This window comes from Stegostoma tigrinum, chromosome 4 (genome assembly GCF_030684315.1).
Source record: "Stegostoma tigrinum isolate sSteTig4 chromosome 4, sSteTig4.hap1, whole genome shotgun sequence".
Classification (NCBI taxonomy): domain Eukaryota; kingdom Metazoa; phylum Chordata; class Chondrichthyes; order Orectolobiformes; family Stegostomatidae; genus Stegostoma; species Stegostoma tigrinum.
In genome coordinates, this window is record NC_081357.1 from 111,350,252 (window position 1) to 111,362,562 (window position 12,311).

The window sequence follows — 12,311 nt, forward strand, 5'->3', positions numbered from 1 at the left end:
TATCCAAACAAGGCAGCTTGTGGTGAGTTTTCCCTGAGGGTCACCAAGCTCCTGTTTATACATGCAATCAATTTTCCTCCCCTGCTAAACAAATCTCTGGCTGGATGTCAAAGTTTTCAGAGCACTACGTTACCTCCCTCTGTGTGTTCCCAATATGTCAAATCGTCATTTTGCTGTCACTGATCTTTGGCAATGTCCCTATTTCCCACCACCTCTTTGTTTCCAACTTCATTGTCCCAAACACTCAGCTCATTTCTGCTTGTTCTCTGCAATGCCAAATCTAACCCCCACCCAACACCACAGCTTACCAAGACTCTACACTGCCTTGATACATCTGTTACTTTAGTCTGACCTTGTCTTCTCAGAACTTGATTTCTTTGCAACTTCCGGATGACAGCAGGGGTCTAGAATGGTGAGGAGGCTGTACAGATGTAACATAATTGAAGTGGCCAAATACATGGAGCAGTAATGTAGATCCAGAGTGCACAAAGCAGTATCGGAGAGAAATCTGCAATACATTGACGGAGAGGATCAACTGAAATCCGATTGAGTTGATTTGAAGGATAGAACAATCTACTGGTCTTAGTTTCCATGTTTGAAGTCTTGTCTAATGTGTTCCTAATTACCACTGTGACTATTCTGTTGCTGCAGTATGAAAATTTGCCTTTCTCTAGCACAGCTTATGTATGGTTTCGAGCGGTATATTTGATCTGCCCCCTTACCACTTGATTTAGTATTGCATTTCATCTTCAAACAGTGCAGTGAAGCATTCAAAGGTGCACCATAGCAGCCAACTTTTTTAAAAAAAAAATTGATTATGAAAAGCAGTGTACAAATTCATATAATATGGCAGCCAATTTACACAAGGCAAACTTCCATAAATCAAGAATTGGTAACAATGAGGTGCTGTTTTTGAGATCGTGTTCTAACAATTACACAAATCCTACAATTACAATGGACGAACGTAGAACACTGAACAATACACCTGAGGAACAGGCCTTTTAGCCCACTATGTTCATGGTGCTCCTGATGCCATTCTAAGATAATCCCACCTGTCTGCTCATGGTCCATATCCCTCAAAACACCACCTTGTTATCATGTCTGCTTAAATGTTGCTATTGTCTCTGCTTTGCCACCTACCCTGGCTGCATGCTCCAGGCACCTACCACCTGTTTTTTAAAAAAATAACTTGCTTTCCATATCTCCTTTCCCTCCTTCACTTTGAGTTGCATGCCTCCGCTGTATTTGACGCTTACACCATAGGAAAAAGACCACAAATGTTGCCACGTAAAGGGACTGACAGTGACTCAGCATCATGTCTCATCTAAAAGACCAAAAAGTGAAGATATTGCAGTACTTCAGTCCCACACTAGTGGGTGAACGTTTTCATGCACTAGCCCTAGACTGGAACATCAACTCTTAAATTTATGATGCAGAAACAAGAGTGGTACCAATTGAACCATGGCTGACACCAAGTCTGTCTGCTGTGATCCCACAACAAAAAGTACAAGCACAGCAATGTCAAGAGAATGCTAACACCTTCAAACTTTCACCAAGTAACAAATAACACACCTAACACAGTTGTGCGAGATGAATCAAGGGCTGTAATAGCTCAAATCAAAGATCTACTGCTACCATCTCATTACTATTGAGAATAGCTACCAATTTAACTCACTTTACTGCTCTATACATCCAACAGAGCATTTAATGAATAATTCCTGAACATGGATTATTTTTAAAATGTGTTATTTGTTTTTCTCAGAACTGAGTTACCATAAAATCTTTTGGAGATCTATTTTCAACTATTTAGCATTTTTAAAGTCAATTTTCCGATTGCTTTTGATTCATCTATTCAAACATATTATGACATGCCTCCTGGAAAGTGAGGATTGTATGTCTGCCCCATGGCCCAGAGGTAGAGGAAAATATTTTAATCAGCATGTTCAGGCATGTTATGACACACCTTTGTGGCCAGTGGGATTTGAACAGGACTTTTGGTCCAAAGGTGGTAGGACAGTATCATTGTGCCACAAGACAGCAAAAGTCTCTTAACACTCTCAGTTTATGCTATATTAAGCCTTGATTTTATTGAGCATTTCAAGCAATTTCATAGGTATATTTCCAATTGATTACTCCCGTAGATAGACATGGTATCCAGGGATACTAGAGGATATTGATGCAAGTGCATTCAAAATTGAAGTTTTGAAAGGCATATGTTTTTGCCTAGACAGACAAACCAGAGGCCAGAAGAGCACAGCAGGACAGGCAGCATCTGGAGGTAAGAAGCAGTCAACGTTTTGGGTTACCAGTCCTGAAGAAGGGTAATACCAGAAACGTTGACTGTTCCTTTCCTCCAGTTGCTGCCTGGCCTGCTGTTTGTCTACCTTGCATCCAGCATCTGCAGTTTTATAAATCTATAAATATGTAATTGCTTGTTTAATTTTTCTTTTGCCTATTTGAGGGGATTACAAGTCCAATTTGCCAGTGGCTTTTATTCTGGCAATCCACAACAGGAGGTCAACAACAAATTAATGTTTGCCATTTATTATAGGAGTGTGATGGAATATTCCCCAGTTGCCTGGATGAGTGTGAATCCCACAACACTCGAAGTTTGGCATGATCCAGGACATGGCAGACCACTTGACTTTTTAAGAAAGTTCATTCATGTGAGGCGAGCCTCTTTGGATGGCTCAACATTTGATGCCTATCCCTAATTGCTCAGTGGGCTGTAAAGAGTCAACCACATTGTTGTTGGTCTGGAGTTCCAGTCCAGATGTGGATGGTAGATTTCCTTCCCTAGAGGACATTAGTGAACTAAGTGGGCATGTTTGTTAAACAACAATTGACTGTGGTTAGATATTCACCACTGGGCTTTATTCCAGACGTTACTGACTCTTTTTACTGCAGTGTCTTAAGTTTTTTGGCCTTTTAGATGAAAACATGATGCTGAAACTGTCAGTCACAGGGTGGGAATATCAAATACTAGGGGGCATTGATTTAAGGTGAGGGGGGTGGAAAGAGATATGCAAGGCAAGTTTGTTTTGTACACAGATGGTGGTAGTTACCTGCCAGGGGAGGTGATAAATCTGAGACAATGGCCAAGTTAAAGAAGCATTTAGACAGATACATTAGCAGGCAGGGAATACAGGGATATGGATCATGTGCAGACAGATGGGACTAGTTTAGAGTGGTATCTTGAGCAGCATGGATGTGGTGGGTTGAAGGGCCTGTTCCCGAGCTGTATTGTTCTGAGTTCTATGTTCATCCATTGTGTTCTAACCAATAGCTGTCCTTCAGTCAGTCTCAAAAACAGCTCATCTCAATACCAAATTTTGATTTATGGAAGATTGCTTTGTGTAAATTGGTTGCCATATTTTAGATGTTTTATGATTATGAAAGGCACTATACAAATTCAGTTTTTTAAAAAAAATGTTGGAAGACTGCTTTGAAAGCGTCACTGCACTGTTTGGAGAGGGAATGCAATGCTAAATCAAGTGGTAAGAGGTCAGATCAAATGTACAGAGTGTTTTGCTGTTCAAACATCACCAGTATTGGGGTAATTTGTCCTATGCATTCATGTGAGTGAGATTATTCCATCAGGTTCCTGGCCTGAGGCCTCTGGGAGGTGCTGAATTTGTGGAATCAGGTGGTGAGCAATTCAAGGCAGAGTATCCAGCCTCTTCTTCTGTTCGGATAGCCATGGTGTTTAATTCTATCCAATCATACTGAAAGTGCCACTTAGAGTGGCACTGTGTTTCCCATTCCTGCAGTTGCTGCTTGTTTTCCCCAAGGATATCATTGGCCCCCTCCTGTTTCTTATTGACACACTGTCTATTTTTTTGCAAAAGTAATTTTGAAAGGAATGTGAAGATGAGATGCATGTCTGCAGGGCAAAAGTAGGGAAGGGGGAGCTTTAGCTGTCTAATTGTAATGGGAAAAAGATTTACTGAACAGAACGTTTCTTCCAGAAACCCAAACAACTCTTCCAGTGTGCAAGAGTGCCCTCAGGTGGCCATCCTCCATAATACATCCACTGCCCCTTACGTCATTACGGATTTTGAAAGTTTATTCTGTGTTTTTAGACACACCGTTACCTGACTCTTGGTGTAAAGCTGTTGCTTTTATTTTAAAATCAATATCTGACATAATTTTTAGGCCACTGAATCATTTCACTGCCTCGCGATCATTGTTTGTGGTTGTCACCACACATCAGTTTTTTTAAAAAAAATAAGCAAATGAAGCACTGTATTTAATCTCGTGAGATGGGTTGTGGCAGCTGAACCTCATGAGAATAAATCTGGAGTAGAGTGGCAAAGCTAGTGTTGTGATTGGCGGGAGATCAGTGAGCAGGCAGTTTTGGCAGACGTGCTTGAAGTTGAGGACAGGAATTAATGGCCTTGTGGGAATGCTATAATTGAAAAACTCTCCTGTAAGCTTTAAATCCCTGTCTCAAAGTAAACCTACCTGCCTCACAGGTCTTCACTTCTAGTTTTAATCATGAATTATTTGATTTTTACAATAATTCACAATCAATGATTCTTAATTCTCATTCAAGCTATTCAGTTGCACCCTTGATCTTCCTGAAGATCTTTTAAATATTTGCAAGATTTGTATTTATATTTGAATTTTCAGTTCAGATGGAAATTATACCCGATACTGCAGCAGTTTGTTTTCTATTGATGTTCTTTACCGGTCGAAGTTCTCACTTGTGACACTTTGGATGTGAACGAAAGTGAAGCTAAATTTTTAAAATTGGAATTTGTTTTCCACATTTCACTCACTAATAAGATAATGTTTTTGGACTATTTTCCACAGTCATGGAATGCTGAAAGGACAGAAGGAAGACATTCAGATCCTTGTGTCTGCACAGGGTACTTGCCAGAACAACTCCCTTCCTCTTTCCCAAAGCCCTGCAAATACATCCTTTTCAGGTGCTTCCCTAATTTAGTTTTGCAAGCAACCATTGATTCTTCACCTGTCACACTCAATCAGTTCTCTTCCAACAATAGGAACAGTTTTTACTTACTCTGCCTAGACCTAAACGCTGTAGTACTTTTAAATACTTCTTTCAAGTCTCCTTTCAACCATCTCATAAAGAGAACAGTCCCAACCATTCTAGTCTTTTCAGGTAACGGAAGTTTCTGATCTATGGACCATTCTCGTATACCATTTATAGAGTCATAGAATTACACAGCATGTAAACAAACCTGTCAGTCCAACCTGTCCATGCCCATCAGGTTCCCAATCTGCCCACCTGCCTGCACTTAGCCCACATCGCTACTATTCAGGAGCTTATCCAAATGTCTTTTAAAAGTTGTAACTGTATCTGGCTCCACTACTTTCACTCACAGTTCATTCCACACACGAATCGCTCTCTGTGTAAAAATGTTGCCTTTCATATCCTTTTTAAATCTTTCTCCTCTCACTTTAAAAATATGCCCCCTAGTTTTGAACTCCCCCACACTAGGAAAAAGACGTCTTATGTCTGATCCTCATGATTTTATAAAATTCTATAAGGCCGTATCTCAACCCCCTAAACTCCAGTGAAAAATGTCCCAGCCTTTCCCATCTATTTTTATATCTCAAACCCTCCATTCCTGGCTATATCTTTTCTGACCCCTCTCCAGTTTGATAACGTCCTTCCTATAATAGGAAGACCAGACTGCAAATAATACTCCAGAAGAGGACTCATCCCAGAAGACTTTGCATTGGTTGTAAAATGCACTGCTAGAATTGGATGCAATGATCCAGTTGAGGCAGGAACCGTATCTTATAAAGATTCATCATAATTGCATCTGTAATAAAAAGTTTAGGACAAATTTGCTTTTCAACCTGCTGCGTCATCCTCAAAGGTTATAAAAATATGCCCTCACTTCCTTTCTAACTGCTTTTTCTTTAAATTTTACGCTGTCTCTCTTCATTCCTCCATCCAAATGTATAATATTACACTTTAATTTTCATTAACCCCCTACCCCGCAAACCACATCCTCCCATCTGTTCTCTTAAAATCTGTTATTCTGCTCCTCACATTTCACGGTATTTCCAAGGTCGCTATCATCTCTACCTTTTGAAATGATGCCCTGTAAAAGGTAAAATGTTACCAGACCATATGGCTGCTCTCATTAATAAAAGATGGCTGGCGGTGGTTTAGCCTGAAGGTCACCATGCCTCAGGCAAGGGGAGAGGTTGAGGAGGAGAGTCCTTTATGGTAAGCTCAGCTGGTTATACTGTGCACCCTAATCTAGGACATTAAGATCTAGAATTGCAATGGTCCCAGTTTTTCTAAAAAAATATTCATGAGTGAGGGTGCCATTGGCTAGGCCAGCATTTATTACCAAATCCTAATTTCCCAAAGGGTAGTTAAGAATCAACTGCATTGCTGTGGGTCTGGAGTCACATGTAGGTCAGACCTAGTGAGGATGGCAGTTTCTTTTCCTAAAAGACGTTAGTGAACCAGATGAGCTTCTCTGACAATCAACAGTGGATTCATGGTCATCGTTAGACTCTTAATTGCAGATTTTTATTGAATTCAAATTCCACCATCTGCTGGTAGAGATAGTAAGAACTGTTGATGCTGGAGTCAGAGATAACACAGTGTGGAGCTGGAGGAGCACAGCAGGCCAGGCTGCAATAGAGGAGCAGAAAAGCTGACGTTTCGGGTTGCGACCCTTCTTCAGAAACGGCCATTTCTGAAGAACGGTCCCGACCCGAAATGTCAGCTTTCCTGGTCCTCTAATGCTGCGTAGCCTGCTGTGTCCTCCAGCTCCACACTGTGTTTCCACCATCTGCTGTGGTGGGATTTGAAAACCGGTTGCCAGAACATTACCTGGGTCTCTAGGTTAACAGTCCAGTGAAAATACCACTAAGCAATTGCCTGCCCTCCTGGAGAAATATTGACTCCCAAGAGGATTTCACTGTACAGCTTTCACAGTCCTATTTACTAATTACATGCCTATGGAAGAATTTTGGATACTCTTTTGTCAGCGGCCAGCCTCTTCTCATATTTCTCTCCTTCCTCTGATTTCCTTTCTCATTTCCCCTCTGAATTTTCTCAATCTGGTTCTGACTTGTACTATCAAGCTTACATCTGCCATGTGCACTCTATTTACTGCTTCAACTCATTCACTTTTTCATTATCCAGCGAGCTCTGGTCCTCACTTTCCCCTTGTGAAAATGTAACTAGACTGCAACCAAATAATCTTCTTAAATGCAGCCCATTGTTGATTGTCATTTTTGCCTGCCATATTTTGATTACAATTTGACGGGATCGGAAATGTTCTCACTCCACTAAGATTGCTTGTCCTGCTAAATATTTTTACCCTTGTCATTTTTCATAGTTGATCTAAAACTTCTGAGTATTCATTGCTGCATCTGAAATATTCACCTATTAATATCTGACCCACTTGACTCAACTCATTGGCCACGACCAGATCCAGACTTGCCTCCTTCCTTGTTGGGCCAGAAATTTGGTGATGAAGAAAATTCCCCTGAACACATTTTGCAGTATGATACCTTTTTTCTGCCCTTACACAATTACATCTCAGATCACATAGGATGATAAAAATCTTCCATTATTACTGCTGCATCCTATGGTTTTCCTCTTTGTCTTTCCCATTAATTGCTACAGTAAGGATAATGTTACACCTATTGTTTCTTTAAATTTAAAACAAGCAGATTCTCTCTTTGACTACCAGCACTTGTTTCTCTAATTATGATAAACTTCAGGCCTCTCTGCCTTTCTAACCAACATCTCAACCCTTCCCTGTCTTCATCTGAGCTTATGCAAGTGTGCCTTCCCGACTTTCTGCTCCTGTTCTTTCTTTCAAATTTTACTCCTTATATTCCTCACTTCTCCAATTAAATGTTTCATTTCACACTTATTTGCTTTAAATTGCCTCGGCCATGTGTTCCCTCTCCATTCCACCAATCTTGTTCTCTTGAAGTCCATCGCTTTCCTCATAGTTCATAGTTCTTCCACTGTTCTTCTCAATCAGTGTTGTTGCTGCTCCTCCTTTCCTATTTTTTTCTGAATACCATTTATCCAGGAAGATTTAGCAATGTGTCTTATCCTTTTGTTTTTTAGATCCAGCATTCCATTATCTCAACACCATTATAGTTCCACATGGCTCTTTGCAAGTGCAGCACACCAACCCTGTTTACCATTCTTTGTATGTTCATGTACAAGAACTGCAAACATTCCCTCTTACTTTGATACTATTGTCTGATTCTCCAAAATATTGGGGGCCTTGTTAATCCTTAATACCACATCTTAGTTTTGGTATAGGTAATCATAGAATCTCCACAATGTGGAAACAGGCCATTTGAGTTCACACCAACCCTCCAAAGAGCATTCCACCCAGACCTACCTCTTACCCCATCCCCCAAATTTCCCATAACTAATCCACTTACCCTACACACTATGGGCACTTCAGCATGGCCAATCCATCTAAACTGCACATCCTTGGACTGTGGGAGGATACCAGAGAAAACCCATGCAGACACAGGGAGAATGTGCAAACTCCACAGAGACAGCCATCTGAAGGTGGAATTGAACCTGGGTCCCTGGTGCTGTGAGGCAGCAGTCTTAGCCACTGAGCCTCCATGCCACACTTAATGAGGCTGCTGTCAATGAGGTTGAGTTATATTGCACAAACGATTGACACTGGACTACAATTTACTTTCCTCTTTTTCTTTGCGTTTATTTGTGAATGTCTTAAAATAAATTCACTTTTAAAATAAACTGCATTTTGTTTTTCAATTTCACTCTCTGCCCTTCCTACTGAATGACATTGACAGTCTTCCGAAAGGTCACAAATTGTGTTCCTTCACAAATGAGCTCAAAATGAGAACAGTGGCAGGCTATTCAATCATACAGACAACAGAAGCAAGTGTGGTCATGTCTCGGTGTCATTTTTCCTTTTGTTATAGCGGTGACTGTACAAGACTATTGGCTATGAAAGACCGTGGGAGATCCTGAAGCCATCATGCATGATATAAAAAATGCATTGGTTCATGCCTCAAATCTACTTTGTATTATTTATGAGAACATGAACTGAAGCAGGGTTAGGCTTTCTGTGCGTTGTCCTCACTTTCCTGCTCTGTCATTTTATGCCTCTGATCCCTTATTGTGAAAAAAATCAAAATGATTTCAGACTTGAATACGCTCTGTGACTGAGAACTTTGAGGTCGAGATTTCCAAAGATTCAAAGCAATGGGATGGTGGCAGGACAGGACCAGTTCCCGATTTACTCAGTGCCTGCCTCAAGGTGCTGAAAGGTGTTGAGGAGTCAAGCTCTGTCGCAACCAATAAACAGTATTGGAAAAATTGGGGAAATAAATAGTGACATCTTTAAAAATGTTCGTAATACGGACGAGGAGGTGTTGAATGACTGAAAACATAATGTTGGATAAATCACCAGGACCTGATCAGGTGTACCCGAGAACTCTATGGGAAGCTAGGGAAGTGATGGTTGGGCCCCTTTCAATATTTGAATCTCAATATTTGTATCATCGATAGCCGCAGGTGAGGCGCTGGAAGACTGGAGGTTGGCTCGTGTAGTGCTATTATATAAGAAATGTAGAACTATAGACCTGTCAGCCTGACATTGGTGGTAGGCAAGTTGTTGGAGGGAATCCTGAGGGACAGGATTTACACATATTTGGAAAGGCAAGGACTGATTAGGGATAGTCAACATGGCTTTGTGTGTGCAAAATTGTGTCACACCAACTTAATTGAGCTTTTGAAGAAGTAGTGAAGTGGATTATGAGGATAGAGCGATGGTCATGATCTATATGCATATCTGTAAAATGCTAGACTGGTTAGTGAGGTTAGATCACATGGAATACAGGGAAAACTAGCCATCTGGATATAGAATTGGCCGGAAAGTAGAAGACAGAGCGTGATGGTGGAGAGTTGCTTTTCAGGCTTGAGGCCTGTGGCCAGCAGTGTGGTGTTGGATCCACTGCTTTTTGTCATTTATACAAATGATTTGGATGTGATCATTGGAAGTATGGTGATTAAGTTTGCACATGACCGCAAAATTGGAGGTGTAGTGGACTTCGAAGAAGGTTATGTCAGAGTACAATGGGATCTTGATCAGATGGGCCAATGGATTGAGTGGTGGCAGATGGAATTTAATTTAAATAAATGTGGGGTGCTGCATTTTGGGAAGGTGAATCAGCATAGGCTTATACACTTAATGGTAAGGTCCTGGGGAGTGTTGCTCAACAAAGAGAGCTTGGAGTGCATGTTCATTGTTCCTTGAAAGTGGAGTCACAGGTAGATAGGATAGTGAAGAAGGCGTTTGGTAGGCTAGCCCTTACTGGTCAATGCATTGAGTAACAAAGATAGGAGATCATGTTGTGGCTGTATAGGACATTGAGTAGAGAGAGTAGGAACTGCAGATGCTGGAGAAACTGAGATAACAAGGTGTAGAGCTGGATGAACACAGCTGGCCAGGCAGCATCAGAGGAGCAGGAAGGCTGATGTTTCGGGCCTTGACCCTTCTTCTGGTATAATTACAATATTTAAAAGGCATCTGGATGGGTACATGAATTGGAAAGTTTTGGAGGGATCTGGGCCAAATACTGGCACATGGGAGTAGATTGATTTTGGGCATTGTGTCAGCATTGGTTAGGCCACTTTTGGAATTCTGGTCACCGTGCTATAGGAAGATGTTGTGAAACTTGAAAGAGTTCAGAAAAGATTTACAAGGATGTTGCCAGGGTTGGAGGATTTGAGCTATAGGGAGAGGCTGAATAGAATGGGGCTATTTTCCCTGGAGTGTCGGAGGCTGTGGAGTGAGCTTATTGAGGTTCATAAAATCATGAGGGGCATGGGTAGGGTGAATAGACAAAGTCTTTTCCCTGGGGTGGGGGAGTCCAAAACTAGAGGGCATGGGTTTAATGTGAGACGGGAAAGATTTAAAAGGGACCTAAGGGGCAATGTTTTCAAGCAGAAGTTGGTGCATGTATGGAATGAGCTGCCAGTGGAAGTGGCGGCTGGTACAATTACAACATTTAAAAGGCGTTTGGATGGGTACATGAATAGGAAAGTTTTGGAGGGCTATGGGCCAAATGCTGGCACATGGGATTAGGCTGATTTAGGGCATCTTGTCAGCATGGCCAAGTTGGACTGAAGGGTTTGTTTCTGTGCTGTACATTTCTATTGCTCTACGACTCTCAAAAGGAAATTACTCCCTCCACCTTTGGCCAGGCAGTTGTAAAGGTTAAATGGGCATTAATTCATTCTCAAATGATGACCTTAAGAACCGGCAGATAATGTGCCCAGTTTCAATATTTCCGTCTCTTTGCTTTATTGATCAATTTTGCTGTGCTTCTGACATGAGCAGTTGACCTTAAACTCTTAAAATATCTCTTGCTGCACACATAAAACTACAGAGTTCAGTGATATTATGAAATGAGTTATCATTACATTTGGAAATATTATACTGGATGAGGTCCAGCAACAACATGCATTTATAAGGGAATCTTAACATTCCAAGACAATAAGCATAGAAAAGTGAAGTCTGAAAGGTTTGCCAGAAAATATCCTGAAATCTTCTCATGCCTGGTCACAGAGCCAATTAGTAGCGCTGCTTGCAGTGTCTGTCAACAAACCTTCATGCAGAGATGTGTGGAACATGTACTCAGGCATAGCAGGTTTCTGTTTCTATAGCAACTGTGCATTGATTACGAGGACAATTTGTAATGGCACTCAGTCACTTCTTCCATCTTAGAAAGTCATTCTTTGCTTTCGTCTGTGTCAGTGAATTATTTGGCTAATGACTTATAATCTCACATAAAGAAAAACCTACCTTTATTTTCATGTATCTTAATCAAGGCAAAACCGTGCTCTATAATGGAAGCAGCCATTTTAACCGTAATTTTCCTGCGATTTTACAAAATTGTTCAGTTAGGTATTTGTCATGTTACTGAACTGGTCTCCCTACTAAATACTCTAATTTTTCACACGTATTCAAAAATAAAATGCAGAACAAGCAAGATGATGCCAGGCATTCTGGGAAAGAAAGATGTCTGACTGCTTTCTTTAAAAGAAATCTTTCCATGGGTTTTTCTTAAAAAAAAATTCTTTTTCCACCTTCTCATATCCTCTGCTAATGACTCCTGCTGGGTCATGTATCACAGATGTCTTTCCCTAGTCCTTATCCGTGGGTAGACTGCGTATCAGTAAAGGCCATAAGACTCTAAAGGACATCACAGCTTGATCAGCACATTAGTTTTCAGCAGATGATCTCTGGGTGGTGATCAGAAGCAGAAACAGCCAATTATTTTTCCTTACTGTAGACAGG